Here is a 21,877-nt window from a genome sequence, read left to right as displayed (position 1 = left end):
ATGTCAGTCGGACATTCTTAGTTTACAAATGGACACACACACACGTATGTATAATATATATATATATATATATATATATATATATATATATGTATATATATATATATATATATATATATATATATATATATATATATATATATATATATATATATATATGCTCAAACTGAACATTAAAAAGACAAAGATCATGGCGTCTGCCCCTATCAAGTCCTGGAGCATCAATGGACAAGAAGTGGAAGCTGTGACAGATTCTCTCTTCTTGGGCTCCAAGATTACCCCGGAAAGAGACTGCAGCCATGAAATTGGGAGACGCCTGCTTCTGGGCAAGAGAGCCATGGCTAGCCTTGACCGCCTAGTAAAGAGCAGAGACATTACACTGCCAACCAAGATCCGTATAACTCGTGCTATGGTCTTTCCAGTTGTGATGTATGGATGCGAGAGTGGACTGTGAAGAAGGCTGACCGCCGAAGAACTGACGCGTTTGAATTGTGGTGCTGGCGGAGACTCTTGAGAGTTCCTTGGACGGCCAGAAGATCAAATCAGTCGATATTGTCGACCATAAACCCTGACTGCTCATTGGAGGGTCAAATTCTAAAGTTAAAGCTCAGCTACTTTGGTCATCTGATGAGAAGAGAGGAGTCGCTGGAGAAAGATTTGATGTTGGGAAAGTTTGAGGGTCACCGGAGAAGGGGTAGGCAGCGAACGCGATGGTTGGATGGCATCCTCGAGGCGCTGCAGATGAAGTTATGTGATGTTAGGAAGATAGTGGGAGACCGGAAAGCGTGGCGTAATATGGTCCATTATATATATATATAATATATATATATATATATATATATATATATATATATATATATATATATATATATATATATATATATATATATATATATATATATATATATATATATAGCTCAAAATTTCGGGCAGAAATGGCATTTTGTCGATGGTATGGTTCTTGCCTGATTCGATCAGAAGTCGGATGTTCCCATTGTATGCGGCGGCAATGCCGGTGCTATTGCTGAGGCAGTGGCTGTCTTGCATCGCAGCCGCCGCATATTATGGGAACATTCGACTTCTGATCGAATCAGGCCAGTACGCCAAACAACTTTATTATTGAAAATACCAACGGCAAAATTCCATTTCTGTGCGAAATTTTAGCTGCGAGGATTTTGCGGTTTAGTTTAGAGGAGCATTCTACAGCGCGCTGATAATTGTTCAACGCCCTGTGTAGAGTTTTTATGTTTCTGCAAACGACCTACCTGCCTATCTGTCCTATAAATGCACTTTTCCACGGGCTGTCGGAATGCGGTAAATAACTCGTCTTGCCTCGACCAAGGTTTTCATTTGCTTGATCTTACTGTTCTGCACACATGCTCTCTTCTTCATTCCTTTTTTTTTTTAATTTTCAAAAATAGGCTAATCAGTTTGGAAAGTGAAGAGAACAGAATGCGTACACCGTGTCGTATTGCTCTGTATTAATATTGCAGGAGACGTTATTTTTGCATGTCATCATTCATAATGTTTTCATTCGTTCCGATTTCAGCAGGTTCTTTTAATTTTAAGGTGTACAAACTGCCCCAAGCGCTAGCTCTATTGTTCTTAGTTTACCAGGGCTCCTTTTTTTCGCAGTGCTTCGGCGTGTTTCGTACTTGCTGCACCAGGCTGTCGGGTGGTTCCAATCACCGCTTCTCGGGCGCCTTTGTGATGAAACACGACGCATGCATGTTTTCCGCCACGCCGCACACCAGGCACTTCGCGTTTTTCAATGCAGCACACACGTGTTTGCAGCAGCATTGTGCGACACGATGCCTTCGAGCATATGTTGAGCGGAAAACTTACAAAAGACCAGCTAGCTGGCTGCGGAGCCACATACAACCTGTGATACTTGCACGTGGTCACTTATCCTTTCTAGTTCCGAGAATTCAGGAAACTGCATTGATTCCTTCGCTCGCCGTATGACACAGCGCAAAGGTGACGCACGCTCTTTTGTCCTGATAAGCTTTCCCCTTCAGTGAACATCAGAATTTTGGACACTGAATCTCAAGCGCCAATGATGGAGGTGGGGTAAGGAACAATCAGAAGAACCTGCTGCTCCCCGGAACTCTTTTCTTCGCAGCATGAAGTCATTTTTCGCCGGACTTTCGGAAACCAGTTTGGCTGTAGCTTCCACAGTGCCTAGGCGGGGTACACAATACTTCATTGTGAACAATATGACAGGTCCCAGGGAGCCCAAAATGCGTGCCTCTTTTCGACGGCGAGCATTCCAGCAGAAGCGATGTCCTGTTCGGACGCGGAAGCATCGAGTGGTCTCAAGCGTGGCCCGCATGGAGCGTTTTTCCGGGCGATTCGCCGGCGTCGACGGCGGCGGAGCGTTTTTTTGCCGCCGGAGAGGACGATTTTGCCAAATCGTCGGGATCTGGCTGAACAGATAAAAACGTCGACGACGCGCCGACGCCGGAAGTCGTCAGCGGCAGAGGGCCAATGAGAGCGGAGCAGCCGTCACGTGATTCCGGTCGGAGCCACGCCCACGCCGGCCGAGAGAGACTCGCTTGCGACAGTGGAATGAACGACGGGGGTTTGGCGCTCCGACGGCGCCGAGGGTGTCGGGTTTCTCGGCCGAAACGGCCGAGCAGCAATGTAGTCTTTCGGAATCGCTCCGCGCACGAGGCGACGACAGCAAGGTCCAGGCATCGGGCACCGTGCATTTCCTTTTTTTTTCTTTTTTTTTTTTTTTTTAGGTTAGAGTTCGGTGAAGGTGGGGCCGTCCGCTGGGGCCACGAGTGTTTACTGTTTACGCTGAGCTCGGAGGTTGTTTATGAGCTGCTAGCCTTGCCAGCGGACCTCAGATACCTCCCTTGTGCTATGGCTTTTGCATTTAGATCCATAGTTGTTGGAAGTGATGCCTGTGTCTGTTTTCTTGACACACCTGACCCAGAAGAAAGAGAAGAAACCACAACTTGAAGCTCGCGGCGACAGGGAAAACAAGATGTGCGCGACCTCGCCGCACGGCCGGATGGGGGCGCGTGCGTCGCGCAACTGGGCGGCAAAAAAAAAAACGCCGCTCGGCTGCTGACCATGCGGGAGTGAAATCGTCGGCGCCGGCGCGGGCGTCGGGCGTGCGACGCGTTTTCGCGTGCAAAAAACGCTCCATGCGGGCCACGCTTCAGTCTTATGCCTATGGGCTGCACTGCCCTTGAGTTGTAAATATTTGTATCATACTCAACATACAAATAGATATGTGCGAGCAAAGTCCTTCGTTGTCACTGCAGGGAACTACCCCCTGTAAAGACGTAATCTTATATTAACTGACGCGGCAGAATTCTGTTAAGGGCACAGCTCACGACGACTCTGCAATCAGCGACGACGTGGAGCTTGGATAAAGCAAGAGGTACGCATCTTCTAGTGCTGCAACAGTCTTGGGCTGCCCAAAAGCAGCAGCGGAGGAGAGATCACGTTAGCAGATTCGCTGGGCCAGCATTGAGAACAACTATGGACTTGAAAGGTTGCTGCTGCTGCGGTGGCGCCATGTACCAGCTTCGGACTCCATTACGCATGTCAATGATGGGCGACAGCAGCATGTGCGGCGGCAGCGGTCAACGTAAACCGGCGCATGGGGCTTGTAAGTTCCATTTTTCAAACTTTTTGCTGCCCTTATTGTGGGTTTAAGACCGGTACTCGTTTAATCAGCATGCGTCGCAATAGTGAGCACAGTGTTAAGTCCGAGGTTCGAGTGGTCCCAATCTCTATGATCAGCAGGCGTGACTGCATGTGAGTGACCACCCATACGTATAGCATGTGTTTCAGCGAAGGTGAACCAGAAGTTTTAAAACTGCTTTTTGTGATATTGAGGTGGTTTCAAATTGCAGTTGTTTACATCAGGATACAGTTTAATCAAGCTAATTTGGTGGTTAACTAAACTCGTAACAATTGACTTCTTATGGCACTTACGTAATCAATATTCGTGGTTACCCAAGTTTGCAAGTGCGAGATGCCGGGCTAGTGGGTACTGCATTCTTAAAGAACAGCGCAAGGAACAACACGGAAACACACAGAATGGATGGACACTGCCGCTGACTATACTTCGTCTCACAAGATGCTTGCAGCACTGCGAAAGGCAGAGGCACCCCAGTGTAATCAGGATCACGCGCACTGCAATAGGCAATTGTGCTCCTACGCGGCTCTTGCCACCAAATTGGCGGGGGCAACAGTATAAAAGCACAATTCTCTATTATAGTGTGCAGGGGCGATAGGCACTTCGGAGCACAATTGCAAGGACTCCTCTGCCTTTTGCAGTGCTGCAGATAACTTGTGAGACGAACAACAACAACTGAAATTTTATTACCGAGCAAAACATATATAAACATGCATAAAGAGGTGGAGCCAGGGCGATTACTATAGACTGTTTTCGGTGATCGCACAGCATCACCTTGGCTGCACACCTTTGTGCATGTTTATATGTGTTGTGCTTCGAAATAAAATTTCAGATGTTATTGAGCGCCTGTGTCCGTCCATTCTGTGTTTCCTTGTTGTTCCTTGCACTCTTATTTAGGCATACCTAAGTTTGGTCTAGTTTTGGGACATGTCCTTCAGAGTTATCTGGCGTTGAGAGCTTGCGTTGTTGATTACTGGGTCATATCCTTTCTCCTACAGTAAAACCGCTTAACAGAATCATGCACACAGCTTTGAACTTCAGGCCAGTTCGCGCAGCTTAATTTCATGTCTCATGATGGACATTTTTGCAGTAGCTTCATGCAATTGCACAAAGCCCCCTCATCTACCATTTTTTGATGACCATGCTTGCGAAAATGGAGGAGTTTTCTGAGCGTGATTTTTCACGAACGTCCCCTCAGTTATCGACGCCCTGGCCTGCTGCACAATGATGGAATGCAGGGCTGTCATGTAGGAAGCAGGTCAAGTGCAGGGAGAAGGTATATCAGGGCGTGTCCACAGATGCCTAAAGCATATCACTACACATGCTAGCTGAAAGTAGCCCAGCACTTATATATACTGCTTAGAAAACAGGCCGGCAGCGAAAGAATTTGTGCAGAAAAAATAGGAGCGATCCTCGGTAACCCGCCCCGTCAGATGTTCCTCGCTTGGCGGCCACAAGAAGGGTGCGGTGCTGGAAAAATGTTCTCCATGCAAGAGAAAGCGCTTGCTGTATCTGCAGCCGCGATGCGGTTCCAACACGCTTCCTTTTTTTTTTTTTTTTTTTTTTTTTGCCGCGCCGCCGCAGTTTAGTCGCCGAGATGTTTCCATCGCTTGCATGTGTATACATTGTGAATGTGTCTATTCCCTCCACATCTAATTTTTCTCTCGTTTTCCTCTCACACAGGTTCCCTCGGAGTATGGATTCAACCACGACGATGACAAAAGACTGCTCGGTTATCCTGCCATTTTCAAACGCAATAAAAAGTAAACCCTGCCTTCCGTTCTCATGTACTAATATCGGTGTGCAAACTGCACCCTGAATGGCTACATGACCCATCACAAATCTGTCGCTCTAGCACTAAGAAACCAGCATTGCGGAAGCGAGGGCGTCTGTGACGGGCTGACGAAGACATCATACATATTTTCACCAAACGTTTTTCTTCTGTATAGGGCGTATGTTAAGGCTGTCTAATGTTGCAGCGGAGGCAGCATTACCACACATATGCCAAATGGAGTCGCTTGCGTTGCAAATAAAGAAAATGTATGTCTCGTATCGCTTCGATAGCGGTGATGTCTTGTGACTGAGTGCACAATCAGTCGAAGTGTGGTTGTTTTCAAATTACTAGCGTACCGGTGTGCGCCTAGACTATATTTAGAAGGGCGCAAACATACCCTTCGAAGGAAAAGAACATTATCTTAAATGGGTGTAAAAAACACTATAATATGAATTTATTTTATTCCTCTGGGTGGTAGTATTAGCCTTCCAAACAAAGCATAAATATGAACGTAAAAGTGCAAAGTTACGCCCATTCATAGGGTGCAAACATGCACATACGGGGTGCTGTAGTAAGCTCATTACGCTGGCATAAATGCAGACCCTGTGAGGGTAAGTTTACGCCTTATGATTAAGCATAAGCTTATTCCAGCTGGGAGCAAACATGCACCCGATTTTAGAGCATATTTTTGCACTTTCATGGCCTAAACTTTAGTCCTTCTGAGAAAGGGTTACGTTACTCCCCAGTAGCATATACTTGCACTTCACCACATGGCATAACGTTAGCCTCGTTGTAGCGTAAACTTTACACCAGACCCACTTAAGCCCCCGTCGAGGGTGTAACTTTGCACCCAAAGGGGCTCCCCAGTGCGTCAGTGGACTTACCCCCCTAAAGGGGTAAGATCACACCTTTTTTTCTTAGAGTGTACGCACGACAAAATTGCCGACAACACGACTGGACCCGCGCCAGCACTGCCGGTCAGCGAAATGACAGCGGTGAGCCCAGGCGCCTCCTCGATACACGACGCAGCAGCCGGTTAAGGTTGGTCGCCCAGGACCAAGGACGGCGCACAATAAGCGGATACGAACAAGCTACCTTGATGTTGCTGTTGACGGTCGCACAGTAAATGCCCTAGCAGACACCGGAGCTTACTACTTTTGTCATCTGTAGACCGCTTGCTTCCCAGCTGAGTAAAGTAACGGCCGCAAGAGATGGCCTGCTGATTCGCACATCTGTAGGTATACCACATTACTCGGTCGGGGCGATGCGCTGCAGGAGTAACGTAAATGGACGTACTTACCCTGGCAGCCTCGCTGTCCTACATCAGTGTTGACGCGACGTGATTCTAGGCATGTACTGCCTTTGCCCAAAGTAACCATGCTCTCAAGGCTGCGGTGAAGGCGACCGGCCATGTGGCGGCGCTGCGCTCGCTGAGTCTTGTCGGTGCTTGTTAACTCCGAGAATGCAACACCTGACATAAACTTCGCACCTTCACTTTCGCTAGTTGGATGATAAAAGCTAGGCGGACTAATGTGTGAACTAGGATGTGCGGACTGCGTCTTCACGTGTGCGGAGCACGGTTGTGCCCAGCGAGGGCGCTCATTATAGCAACGGTGCTATTCGCACTTTTCGGCAATCGCATGCTCATTTATCTCCGTCGTAATCGTTCTTCCGCGCCTAGCTCTCTGCAACGCCTCTTGTACAAAACACTTGTCCGTACCAAACTAGAATATGCTGCGTCCATCTGGGACCCACATTGTGCTAACTTAACTCACGCCCTTGAAATGGTTCAGAATACCTCCGCTCGTTTCATCCTACACAACTATCATCGCACCGCTAGTATAGCAGCAATGAAACGCATTTTCAACCTGCCTTCTTTGGGTTCTCGTCGTAAACGTTCGCGCATTTGATTTTTTCATAAAATATTTCACACTACCCCCCGGATTCATACCGTACTCATTCCCCCGCCTTCGTACATCTCTCTCGACTGGACCTTGCGCACAAGATTGGGATGTCTTTACTCTGAACACAAACATGTTGCGAGTCATTCATCCCTAGTACCTCCAAGGACTGGAATCACCTGCCCGCTCCAATCGCCAGCATTCAAGACATTGATAATTTTCGTACTGCCATAGCCAACATTGTGTATGTAGTTGACTGACTTGTCTGCCTTATTTTCTATTCTTTTGTTAATACGTTTTGTACCCTCTACACTTCTCTGTAATGCCTCTGGCCTTGAGGGTAGTATAAATAAATAAATGAATAAATTTCTCTGAAGCAAATATAAGTCGATTTTTTTCTGTATAATTATAAATACGTGCGTTCTGTAATCCGCTGCTGAAACACAAGAGCACTATTGCGCATTTCTGCGTGTTTTATTCGCCTGTATATTAAAGAATGATAACGTACCCCGAAATTTCAATATTCTTTTTCCGGGGTGCTTTGCCTAATGCCACTTTACGTATTGTGGCTGCGGCACAGATGTGGAAAGCTTGTGAACTCTTTCAAGCCCACTTATCTCTCTTTTAGATTAGGCTGCACAAAAATAAGTGTAATTATTGACTCATAAATTCTTGCATTTGCTTATGGATAAGTTTTAGTTTAAGCAACAAACTCTAATGAAACCTTCCTCAAGCTTGACAATTAGACGCACATGATTACTTTCTCAATCACAGAACACTATTTCGGGACAACACTATCTCGCGAATCTAGCACATTCATCCTACAAACGAATAACCAGAGCTCACCGTGCCTGCCTCACCTGCTTTTCTGTTTTCCACAGTTACCGAGAAGAGCGAATAGCGCCGTCGATATCTAGGCGCCATCGCTCAGCACAATCGGGCTCGCTCGTGAAAACGCAGCCCATATATCATACACGCCTAGTTTTTATCATGCAAAGAGCGAGAGTGAGGTGTGAAGTTACATTAGCGGCTGCATCCTCGGTGCCGACGAGCACCCACAGGTGCCAGCGAACGCAACACCGTCACATGGCGGTGCGGCTGCTCCGCCAGCTTTTGGAGCAGCCTGGTTTCTTTTGGCTAAGACGACACTTTGATAACGAACATCGGGCGTTCATCGTTTTTCACTCAAAGCTCGTCAAGCTTTCCACTTATCAAGCCATACATGCTGCGGCCTGTTGTTGTTGCGACTGGAGGAAGAAGGAAAGAAAATGCACGTGCCTGCTGCTGGCTTACTATGTAGCTGACCCACCTCCGCTGCCTTGTGCAGACAGAGACGAAAATAGAAAAGAAAGAACAAGAAGACGGATAGAGAAAGACGCGCGCCGCAACAGCCATTGTCCGCCATCGAAGTGGTGTCGGGTGCAATGACAGCCTATAACAAGTATAACCGGCGCCAGGCTAGCCCTCGCCGCAAACGGCAGCTGCCTACCAGTTTCAGCCTCATAAGACCAGGAGCAGCTACCCGAGACTCCAACCCTTGCGGCGGCCAGTTCGGCACTTCATCTTACTCTAAACATCCTCAATGAAGAAATGAGTGAGAGTGTACTGACCTGTACGGAGATACCGATACCACCGAAAGAGCTGTCTAGTACTCCTATAGATCGAGGATTGGTCATCGCAAAAGACATTGCCCATTTCCGGAATGGACGAACTCAGGTGTTGGTAGACGATCTTCACTGGAGAATACAGGCGTCTCAACAGGCGCACAATGGTCGCTTTCTTCAGTGAGCTAGCAGATATCCGAGACGTCGTCGCCGTTCCCGACGAACCCGCTGGAGACAAACCTGACCAAGAGCTCCCGGGCTACTGAGTCCCATACCACCCTCGACCAAACCACTTCAACAAATTGGGATGGATCTCCTCGGCCCCTTTCCGACTTCATTTGCAGTAAAATAGGGATCATCGTGGCCGTCCACTAAATGCCTACCCGCTACACCAAAGCGAAATCCTTGCCTAGTGGCACCGCGGCAGATGTCGCAAAGTTTTTTGCCGAACAAATTATCTTGCGGCACTGCGCCCCAGAAGTGGTCGTCACGAACAGGGGAACAGCATCTACAGTGGCGCTGACCCAAGACATCCTAAACTGCAGTCACCGATGAACAAGCCACCGACGAACAATAGCGTATCATCCGCAGACCACGTCATAGCGTCCGAACAAAGCTATCGCCGACATGTTTACTTTGCAAGTGGACGCCGAACACAGGACATGGCGTGACATCCTGTCATGCATGATCTTCGCTTATAACATGCCGTCCTGGAGACAGCAAAGGCGGGCTCCTTTCAAATTGTGTATGGCGGGGAGCCATGACACCTCTACGCGATGCTACTGCACGTGACGGAAGAGGACAACGTCGAAGTGGTCACTTACCTTCACCACGCAGTGAAAGCAGAACGACTTCCAGGTAGCGCATTAAGATCAGGAACGAGCCGATGCCCGACGCTGCAACTTACGACGACGCGATGCTTAGTACAAGCCGGATCACCAAGTCTGGGTTTGGACGGCAATTCGACTGCGTGGACTCAGTGAAAAGCTTTTACGCCGATACTTCGGCCTGCACAAGGTCCTTCGCCAAGTCGGCCAAGGTCAGCCCTGACGGCGCGACGGCCCTATCGGCGCCACGCTCACCCATGTTGTACGCCTTAAGCCCTATTACGTGCGCTAAAGATTCTCTTGTGTTTTTGTGAAACATCGAGGCGACATTGTACGGCGAACGCCTCTCTGGGCTAGTGGCATGAAATCCCGTGCTCGAGAGTTGTACGCGAGACCTGTCAACGCTTCTTATTATAATTTTTATCTCTGCGCGAGATTCCGCTAGATATGTTCTCCTTGTCTAGAATTCTCACCATTGCAGTCCCAAACATGAACGCGTGCCAAGGAATGCCCGCGACAGGGGCAATGGTATACCGTCCAAACTGACACTTTCCGGAGAAACTGTAACGGATACTGCGCCTTTCCTTTCCTGTAAACCATTTGTATCACTGCAACGAACGCCGAGGCAAACGATGAGAGAGAGGCAAATGATAGCAGAGGAAGGGTAGGCTTAGGGTACTCCTTTCTCCTCTCAAGTGAAACCTAAGAGATCCTTTATTTTTTTAAAAGGGAGTAATGCTGTGAACCATTGAAATCTTCATTGTTCACACGGAACGATCTTCTTCAGGCTCCTTGTTAGGGAAAGGCTCTTTATCACTTTCTTTTTGTAGCGCGAGAAACGCCGAGATATTTCCTGAGAGATCGCAGCAGTGCACAACTATTTCCCTATCCTTCCAGACTTGTCTAGACTTATTAGGCTGGTTATATAGATGGCTGTTCGCCAACTTTATCACGAGCGCTGCCAAATTCTGGGGGCTTTTTTTAGTTGCTTGCTGTTATCGCTGCCGTCGAATCGCCTAGTTCTTTGGCGGGCCGAATAGGGGAGCCCAATAACGCGTTCATTCAGTTTAACGCCGGTCACTTAATTTGCTGGTTTCGGCATCGTCATCAACACGTGATAGTATATATGTGTGTTCGTCTTGGTTTCACGATACATATGTTGTGGCCATGTTTGACCCCGAGCTGAATTGAAACCAGTAAAAGCGCAAACAGAGCAGTCTTGTTTACATGAGACTTCAAGCACTGGGCTATGACCGCAGCCTCTTGTAATTATTGTAGCTCGTGGTCACTCCTCATACCGTTTGAAGTCGCCACCCTGCATCAGTTTCTTCTGAGGTTACAAAGACTCGCCGGCAGGGCTGCTGCCGCCGCGGCCGTGCAATGTAGCCGAGGAGATTTTGGGAAGGAAACCTCACCTATGTCGCCAACAGCTCTTTTATATACTCACTGACGAAGGCGAGAGGACTGCGGTGTGTGGGCAGATCTCCCGGGCAGACACGAACAGGGCTGTTGTCGCGGCTTCACGGAGGAGTCCGGAACATGAAGGCGAGCACCTCAACCGGATGTCACGTGGTAGTGACAAGGTCGTAGACAACAATCGAAAAAGCTGTATAACACTGAAATAAGGCCTTTATTGGGCTGAGTGGCCCCGCAAAAGAACTAAGTAGTTCGGCGTCGGCGAGAGCAAGAAGTGCGCTCGTCGATCGCCGAAGTACGAATGCCGATTTCGCTTGTCAGCGTTCAATTTTAGGGCGGCGAAGATCTAGTTCTCTTCTCTCCGCACGAGTCACTGGAGGTGGCTCAGCTACGGAGGCAGTAGCAGGCCCGTGCAGTTTCTTTTCCTTCTTCCTACAGTCGCAACAACAGCAAAACTTTGTAGAAGCACACACGTGCGGTTAGAATCTTTCGAGATTATCTCGAAGCATCTTCTCCACGTTCTGCATCAAAGGTTTCTTTTTTTTTTAATGGGTAAGTTAAGACCGGTTACTGCATACCGGCCAATAGCGCTCACAAGCGTGGAGTATAAAATTTTTATGAAGGTTCTAGGTTGCAGACCGTAATTAGAGACATAGTTGGGCCTCATCAGACGTGTGGGATTAAAGTTTTTAAGAACACAGCACGGAACAGGACGCAACACAAGAGAACGAAGGTAGACAGGACGGAGCGCTACCTTCGTTCTCTTGTGTTGCGTCCTGTTCCGCGCTGTGTTCGCAAATATGGGTTTGAACCAACTAGCCCAACAGCAAGTGGGATTAAAGGGCGCTTCATTTTCACCAATATCCATAAAGCGCGCTGTGTATTACTGTGATAACAGTAATGGTTGGGTAGCTTTTCTCCCGATTGACTTGATGATTGATCTGCTCACGAACTGTTGTTTGCCATTTTAGACCATGTGAATGTCGGTTCTGTTGCCCGTGAGGGAGTGGCTTTGGTGCACCGGAGCTGCACGACAAGATTGATTGTTAACCAATGTTTAGGGGACCCCATCACTGTACAGCGTTCCGTACGCCAGGGCTGTCCCCTCAGCTCTCTTTTATTTTGCATCTATATAGAGACCCTTTGTTTGAAAATACTCAAGAATAATAGCATTCAGGAATTCAATGTACAAGCCGCCGAAGTAAAGCTTTTAGCGTATGCAGACGACATCGCTGTTTTTACCGATGATGAGGGGGCATATGCAAGCTGTGAAGTGTTTGGGCGAATTTAGTCGCGTCACCGGTAGTGGAGTTAACTGGTCGAAATTCCTCGGACATTGGCATGGAAGGTGGCCATCTACGCCTGAACGGTTTGCCAGTGAGAAGTTCCGCTTATGGCTTACCGTGACAGTGAACAGTATTGGAGAGGGCAGGCTAAAAAGATAAAGGACAAAGCTGAAAAGTGGAGATAGACCAACCTATCTATTTTTGCAAGGGCCACAGTTTGCAATTTGTTCTCTGGTATTCTATGTGTTGCACTGTTCACGGTTAAATGTTCAGAAGCTGCACAGGAATTTTGCTGTATTGGTCCGGGCGTCCAAATGGGAGCGCTGAAGCCGGACTAACTTGTTCAGACGAGTAAAAGATGGTGGGCTAAGATTGGGCCACCTGTTTTTGCGACGACTGGTCTGTCGTTTTTTGTTTTTTAGAGGCACGACCGACGCTTTCTTACGCACCGTATGCCAAGTCAGACTGAGGCGGCTGCTACCGGAGTACGTTGTTTCAGCGGAAGATTTTTCCGCAGGGATTAGGGGCTTTTATAGAGAAGTCGTAGCAAGCGTTCAGTTCCTTTCAGCGCGGTTTTCAAGTGGTTATTTGTCTACAGTAAAACGAAAGAAATTGTATCGTGCATTGTGTGGCACTATCTTCCCTGGGCCTTTGTACAGGGCCTTGTACAATGGAGGCCCAGGTGCATATGTTTTAAAAAGGGTAAAAAGAATGCAGGTGACGCCAGGAGCAAAAACATTTTTAAATTGCACACCGGAACCTTTCAGGTGAAAACATTCTTGGTGAAAAAAGAATTATTCATAGCCTGGGGATCACACTGTTCAATGTGCAGGAAGCCAGAAACCATAGACCATGTTTTTTACACTGTTGCGAAGGAGTACATTTTTGGGACGTATTGCAAAGAACTCTATAATTAGATTTTTCGCTAGACCCGCATGACATTGAGTACCTATGCGTAGAAAGTGAGGACGGGGTACCATTTGATTTAATTATGCTCATGAGCCTACACTGTATATAGCGCTCAAGAATGGCGGGTTACCATTTCCATAAAGATGCATGGCCTGCCAGAACTTATTTTCGGGAAAGCGCGGACAGGTTTTTGGCAATCCAGAAAGCTGCAGCAGAACCTCCCGAGTGGCTCTCAAGGCTAGAGCCTCTGTTGTGTATGCGTGAATTTTAGTGGGTCATATGTAAATAGCGTATGTAAATAGCATTTTAGTGATTTTTGTTGATTTTGTTTTCGCGTCAAGACCAGGCAATAAAGTAAAAGAAAAAATATTCTGCATCAAAGACCGCTGGTCTACCGCCGCGTTTGTGGACCAAAAATGACGATGCACGTGACCGTAGAAGGTACTGACCTCGATCCAGAAGACTACGACAGCACCTGGGTACAAACGCTCAGGAAAAAGGTTGAATCGAAAAGCAAGCGGACGCTTCTGAATGATTCCAAGGAGGACAAGGTGGTGCAACACCGCGTTCCAAACGGGGAAGCCGCTCATGGCGCTGCTAAAGCAGCTAGAAGAAAATTGGCTGAACGGTCAATAGCTATGAATCTTCCGAAGTTCCCGGAAGAAGGTATCAAGGTGATTATTAGGCCTCGTGAAGGTCTAGCCGTCATTAAACGCACGTCGGGCCCGCTGCTTAGTCAGGCCCTCGCCATGGCTGCCGGAATCAGCTGGTCGGAGCTGGACTCGTGGTGTGTCAATGGAAAGCAAGGTACGGTGATCTTTCATTCCTTGGACTTTAGTCGAGGCGTGAAGGTAGCCGCAATCCGTTGCTTTACACTCGATGACAAGGAGCATGAAGTGGTGGCCAATCTGATCGCACCGGAGGATTGCGGCCGAGTTGTCGTTCATGGGATCTGTGATACATTCACGGAAGAACAGTTGTTCAGAGCATTGAGGAAGGATCCACAAAACCAAACGGTCGTTGGGGTGCGGCGGATGGGGAAGACTTGCACTATTATTATCACCTTTTTGGAACCTGAAGTCCCAAGATTTGTCAGGATTGAAGGCATGCTTATGCCTTGTCGATTGTTCAAAAAAAGATATGAAGTTTGCTTCAGATGTGGGGAACTTGGTCATCGCTCAGATGTGTGCGATAGTGAAAAACCTAAGTGCCGTGGTTGTGGGGTGGTATCGCCGCCCGAAGATCACCAGTGCACTCCCCAATGTCGCCTATGTAGAAAGGGCCACCTAACGGGAGACATACGCTGCAAAGAACTCTTCCGTACACCCCACGTTATCAAGAAGAGAAAGTGGGAAGCAAAATTAGCCGCCGAGGAGGCAGCCAAACAGAAGCTAGTCGCCGAGGAGGAGGCCAAGAAGCTGCAACAGGTCCGCTTTAGCCGTCGCGATGGGCATAGTGAGTCCCACAACCGGTCCCAGAGCCGTACAAGAACCCGTTCCTCTTCGTTCCCGCGACTGCAGCCGCCGTCGTCCAAGACGATAATGGAGGGCTCTCGACCAAAGCAACAGCCGCAGCAGCAGCAGCAGCAGCAGAAACCGCCGCAGACACCATCAAAAGGAGTGAGTAGTGACTCTCAGAACTCAGCTGAGGTTCAGGCTCTAAAAAAACAGAATCAGTTGTTACAGGTGCAAGTTAAGGCACTGCAGGAACAAATCATTGCGATAGGCAAAATTTCACAACCAATGGAGACCGAAATGCCGGTAGCGGAAGCACCGCAGAAGGAACAGGAAAAGACCCCTAGGGACAGTCCTCCTGCAGCAAAAAAGAAAAGAGGTCCCGAGCCAGATCTCGAAACCCGCGTCCAAGGATTGGAAAAACGATTCGCTAAAAAAGAAGATGACAAAATTTTCCAACAACAAGTTATGACCGCGTTAGAACGCCTGAACAGTGCTATGGCAGAGATGCGGGTCGAAATGGCTAGGAGAGACGAGAGAATTCAGTTGGTTTACCAAGAGATTCATAACATTAAAAATGGCTCTGCATCACCGTAGAAATACCATTTGGCAGTGGAACTGTAGGGGCTTCAGTCGCAAACGCGCGGTACTGGAAACTTTTTTGACGAACATTGACAAACCCGAAGTAATCGAATTGCAGGAGTGCAGTAAACACGCTAAGCTAGCGAGTTACAAATCATACGCCGGACGAGATGACAACACGCGAGTGGTCACCCTTGTCAAAAGGAATATAACGGTGCTGCAGCATAATACCGGGACAACAAATGTTGACCATATCCTAATCGAGATAATCCCACAAAAAAGAAAATTCAAAAGTCTATTCATCCTCAATGTATATAGCCCGCCTCGACAAAAACGTCAATGCAACTTCAATGAGTTATTCGCCAAAGCACGAGTGATCGCGAAAGGAGAACCCCTTTTGATAGTAGGGGACTTTAACGCGCATCACACGGCATGGGGGTATAGATACACGCAGGTAAAAGGACGCGAACTATGGAACAGCATTCAGCAGAATGGCTTATTACTTCTGACGGATCCCCTGAAACCAACCCGCCAGGGTAACAGCGTTTCGATAGATACATGTCCGGACTTAACTCTAACGGGAGGCTGCATTTACGCCACGTGGTGCAACACAGGTGAAAACTTAGGCAGCGACCATAAAATTATAGAAATCGTAGTAGATAACGGCCCACCGGTCGTCCGCACCAAAAAGGCAACATTGGTGAACTGGGAGGCTTTCCGAAATGGCCGCACAGGTGACGAGGAAGGCATAAGTAACATTGACGATTGGAATGAAAAGGTCATTCAGTCGGTCAACGAAGCAACGGAGGAGGTGGAGGTTGACGCAGACATTGAAGGAGTAGACCGTCACATGGTCAGGCTCTGGCGTAAGAAGAAGGATCTAGAAACGAGACTCACACAGAAAAGAGGGAATAGGAGCTTGCGCAGAGAATTGGCAGTGCTTAACAAAGAAATTGAAGAATATGCGCTCGTTTTAACGAGGCAAAACTGGGGCAGCATTTGTGAAAAACTGCACAGGAATATCGGGAACGCAAGTACGTGGCACTTACTTCGGCATCTTCTAGATCCCGACAAATCTAAACTGGAGGCCAGGCAGCAAATTCACAGGCTAATACATACCTTTGATGGGACCGCGGCTACTCTCATAGCCCAAGTCCGAGACCGGTATTTGAACTGTGCAGAGGGTATAGGCCAACAAATGCCTGATTACAAGGGCCAGGAAAACCCGGAGCTAGATAGCCCGGTAACGGTTGCCGAAGTCCGGGCAGAAATAAATAGACTGAGAACAAAGACTGCTGCAGGTCCGGACAGAGTCAACAATCGAATGCTAAGAAACTTGGACGACGCGTCGATCCGACACCTTGCAGGATTCATGCAGGAGTGTTGGGAGGCCGGTCGGCTGCCGGCGACATGGAAGGCCGCAAACCTCGTATTCCTCCCGAAGCCGGGGAAGCGGCCGGGTTTCGAACACTTGCGTCCGATCTCGCTCACGTCATGCGTGGGGAAACTAATGGAGCATGTTGTTCAGGCCCGGCTGAACCGGTTTTTGGAGGACAACGATATCTATCCGAACACCATGATAGGATTTAGACCGCATTTGGCCGCATGCGATGTCATGCTGCAGCTAAAAGAACAGATCATACACAATTCAACAGTAGACACCAGGGTGATCGTTGGTCTAGACGTGTCAAAAGCTTTTGACAACGTGAAGCACTCGGCTATTCTGCACAATCTCAGTGCATTAGATGTTGGAGTTCGCACGTACAACTACATACGCGACTTCCTCAGCGATAGAACGGCAACTATCAGTATGGGGGGACACGCAGTAGAAGGTATTCGAATGGGAAACAAAGCCACACCACAGGGATCGGTGTTGTCCCCGACGCTGTTTAATATCGCCATGATTGGTCTCCCCCCAAAACTAGATGAAATCCAAGGGCTACACCATACATTATATGCAGATGACCTGACTCTGTGGATGTGCAGGGGCAGTGACGGTGAAAGTGAACAGACACTCCAGCGGGCAATCGAAGTTATAGAAAGATACTTAGAACCGATCGGGCTCAGATGTTCGGCCGAGAAATCGGAAGCGCTCGTTCTCACGTCAATTCGATCGCCCCATCGTCGGCGTATAAAGCAGGATAACCAGAAAATAACGCTCAGGGTCAACGGTAACGTTATACCAACGGTGGAAACCATTAGAGTTCTGGGATTACGAATTCAGGCCAACGGCAGGAACTCGGAAACGATACAGAGGCTAGACGCTAGCACCAGTCAAACCTGTAGACTCCTGAAGCGGATCGCAAACATGCGGGAATGAAAGAAGCTAACCTCCTTAGGCTAGTCCAGCCTTTTATAATCAGTAGGATAGTCTACGTGGCGCCGTATTTACGGCTTCACAAGGCAGAAAAGGAGAAACTTGACGTTCTCATTCGTAAAGGGATAAAAACGGCACTAGGTTTACCACCCAATACATCGACAAACAAGATTATGAGACTAGGGGTCTCCAATACCCTCGAAGAGCTCATTGAAGCTGCAAGGACCTCACAGTATCAGAGACTGCTGCGCAGTCGTACTGGTCGGAGCATTTTGGAAAAACTGGGGTATGAGCCGCAAGCATGCTCCAGACGTACAGAAAAAGTACCTAGACAGGTTAGAGACAAATAAAAAATACCTCCGCTCCCCAAAAACATGCACCCCGTTTACCATGAGAGCCGGAGGAGTGATAGAGCAACAGCGCTGCAAGCCCGTTTTGAGGGAAGACAGGACGTCTTATATACAGATGCCGCACAATGCGCGAAAGGTAGGGGACGTGTTTCAGTAGCAACTAGAGAAGACGGGGGCTCGGTAGTAGGCTGCAGCACCAGAAATTCGACCACAACGGAGGCGGAAGAGGTGGCCATCGCGCTAGCTCTAACACAACAACAGGTCAAAATTATAGTTACAGACTCGAAATCAGCGATTAGAAACTTTGACGCGGGCCGCATTTCGCCCATAGCAGCAAGAGTGTTGGCCAGTGGTTCACCACCGGCAGAGCAGGTCGCGCTCATTTGGACACCGGCACACCAGGGGTTGAGGGGGAACGAGAAAGCGCACGTACTGGCCCGAGGATTAGCTACATTCCGGGATCCCAGTGACGACTTATGCGCAACCCCGTACCCCTTTCGCGATGAGGAGCCCCTGCAGTTCGGCGATGACCCTAACACCTACCAAGATATCCTAAATCATTACAAATTAGGCAGATCAGTACTACCAAAAGCGTGTAAGCAACTCACCAAAAGCGAGGAGGTTATGTGGCGTAAGCTACAGACTGGAGTATTCCCGAACCCCCAGCTTTACAGCAAGTGGCACCCGGAAATTTTTAGCCCCAGGTGCAAACGTTGCGATGGCATAGCGGACATGATCCATATGATAATGACGTGTCCTAGATTTGGAGAACCTGACCGAACAGATGAGTCCTGGGAGGCACTACTTCTCAAGCAGGACAAAAAAGGGCAACGAGAAGTCATCCGTCTTGCCCTGGCCGCTGCTAAGATCCAAGGGATCAAGGTCGACGGCTGAGGGGGAGGACATGGTTGGGACAGAGCTTCGCCTCGGATCCTCACCAACCTTTTGACGGGTGCAATAAATGTTATTTCTCTCTCTCTCTCTGCATCAAAGGAAATGATAAAGCCGCGTCTGGCGACCACGAGCATGATCAAAAGGTATACATAATTGATCCATGCGCTATAATCACTATAATGAGGCCGCATGCCAGCGGCTAAAAAAGACAGAGATTTAAAGGGTCCGCGGCAGTATCGGCGACTGAAGGGCCTCCAGTGCGAAGGGGTAAAGAAGAGGGTAGAATTCCGCTAACGACAATAAAAATATGCTCGAGCATAACTTAGCATAGCGCACGTCGGGATGGCGCAGTTGTTAGGGCGCGGCACTACTGCGCCAAAGGATGCGGAATCGAACCCCGTACGCGGCGGCCACTTTTCGATGGAGGCGAACGGTGAGGCGTCCGTGGGCTCTGCAATGTCAGTGTACGTCAAAAAAATCCAGGTGGTCGGAATTTACGGAGACCTTCACTACACCGTCTCTCATAGCATGCGTCGCTTTGGGCCGTTAATCCCATTTAACCAAACGCAAACCAAGCATCGCTGGCCACCGAAATATGCGCTCACAGCAGCATATCACGCGACCCTTCCATGAGGCTTTACATATGAAGCAACGTTAGCTGGAAGAGCGCTCATTGGAGTGCTGGCAACATGTGAATCTAAACGATGCAACATGACACGCATTTTTCTTCCAGATATTTCTGCATGTAGCAACAATTAAGTACGTTCTAAGACGAGCAGAAAACATCTAGCACTAGTAAATAAGATACTCAGAGATTTGCCTGTAAAAAGCATGCGTTATCAAGATGCAGGAAATTGGTGACCCCTTGCCATATAGCTGTGAAACAATTCTGCGTCTTTAAAGGGTGACAGGTGAACAACACCACAGAGTCTAGACCAGACAAAATAATACACAATGAGATATATGATATTTACGAAAGATGAAGACAAATACAACCGCCATGAAAAGAAGTCACCGGTTCATTTTTAAAAAATCGGCCAGCCTGTAGTTTTTTTTTTATGAAATAAAGGCAATAAAGAAAAAAGTCAGCGTGGAGCCGTAGAAACCAAGATTTAAAAATCACCGTGGAGTAGTGGTTTTGTCTTCTTCTGGGCAGTGCAATCATCACTGGCAGGTGGTGAAATGGCGTCAATAAAGGCCAAAACAACGTTTAGTAGTGGTTTCGGTACCGGATTGTGATGCGGAGGATCATGGTTTGAATACTAGCTTGTGGAGAATTGTTTTTCAAATCATTTGTTTTCTAATCTAGTCATGCTATATTATAGCTTTGAAGGTTTGTTCTGGCCAGGGGCCAATATTTCTTTGAAAAAGAGGGCCACTAACTAACTCAGGAAATTTCAGAATAAGACCTCAGACAGGTTTCATGCCGGCTTAGCGTGTACAATAAACCGATATACCTAAGGCGGTATTAAATTTATACGGGATTCTTCAATATCGCTATTTAATGTGTCGCAGGCAACTCATGGCTCTTCCACATCGCCCTTTTTGTTCACAGACGGTGTACGCTTTTTTCGAGCGTATCAGCGACATCGCATGGCCGACCGCCTTTGTCGCCTTTGTCGCTGTTGCGACAATCATGCTCGTCAAGCTGTTCCTCGATCCTCCTGTCCTAAGGAAGCTGGGAGTGCCACTGCCAATCGAACTAACAGTCGTAAGTTTGTCTGTTTTAACTGGCGTGAACAGGAATTGTGGATGGGTATTATCCACAGAGCTTGTATACACGAACTGTCAGTAGAAAAAAGGTGTAGAGGTACAACTACCCTTGAACTAAGTTTCATTATTCGCTGCTGGATCTTCGATCCTGGCTAGCGTTCGCACTACTAAACTGGGCAACAGGCTAGTCTGAGTTCTCATCATTCGACGCTCTCTGCAGCCTGTTTTGCATAGCTCCGGTCTCTGTCTTTAGCAAGATGGCGTATGTGTATGGCGTTTACCTAAGCTAAATGAAGTAGTGGCACAGACGCAAATTCATGAAAGCGACGTTGTTGCTGCAAAGCGCGAGTGTTGCACTTTTTCAGGAGGTATGATCGTCTGCGGCGATAGTATAGTGCTGTCGTGCCCGGGCACGGCAATGAAGGCTACGATGTTTACTGCCCATTGCGAGATAAAACATGCGACGCACGTGTACGTGTCTGTAGAACGCATGCCGTACTTAAAAAATGAAAAACGCGAAAACTCGTAAATGAACGAAGTAGAGCTAACGCTCTAAAACTTGGCTGCGACTGGTGTTCGAACCCGCGCTCGAAGTAACAGGTCCGTTTACCTGGCCCAGCCACTACAAAACCATTCTGTCGCCGCAGCCGATCACGCCTGTTGTAAAACTGTAACACAATTTCGTGCTCTGCCGTGAGCATCACAGTCTTCACAAAGTTTTACCTGTAACACATTCTCGCGCTATGCAATGAACATCGTTGTCTTCATTACGTTCTATCTGCTCCGCTCTTTCATTTAATTACACTAGATAAATCTGGACGAGTGTAGCCTAGGTCCGTTAGCTCAGTGTCAGGCGGATCCACCAGATGTCGTGACAGAGCTCCCATTGATAGGGTGCCTCGATTCGCGCGCGGGCGCGCATCGAGGCACCCTACCCAATTATTTCGCTTTGCTGCTCCTAAGGAGGCTTAAGTATGCCCCTAGAACATTTATAACGGTTTTAGTAATAGTAGCATTACAGCTAAGAGTAATAGTAGCCCGTCCTATTCGTCTTTTAAAGCGACATTTCTTTGATTGTCTGGTCAATCGTACTTAAAGATTCAGAACGCGCAGGCGGGTGTGCTATATGATTCAATACAGTGTTGTATTGAACACAATTGTAAATCCTAAATTATAGGTCCTGGTTTCAACA

General features: G+C 48.0%; 1 pseudogene across 1 annotated transcript in view; it reads left to right on the top strand.

Annotated features, from left to right (window-relative positions):
* The window catches only part of LOC146193820 (prestin-like), a 170,623-nt pseudogene that overhangs the window by 102,839 nt on the left and 45,907 nt on the right, over positions 1–21,877 (top strand). The window contains exon 7 of the transcript XR_014706868.1: positions 20,528–20,683. The product of XR_014706868.1 is annotated as a prestin-like (transcript). The remainder of the gene's footprint in view (positions 1–20,527; positions 20,684–21,877) is intronic.

This window comes from Amblyomma maculatum, chromosome 4 (genome assembly GCF_055883805.1).
Source record: "Amblyomma maculatum isolate TAMU_Amacu chromosome 4, ASM5588380v1, whole genome shotgun sequence".
Taxonomy (NCBI): domain Eukaryota; kingdom Metazoa; phylum Arthropoda; class Arachnida; order Ixodida; family Ixodidae; genus Amblyomma; species Amblyomma maculatum.
This window is presented reverse-complemented; position numbering and strand designations above follow the sequence as displayed.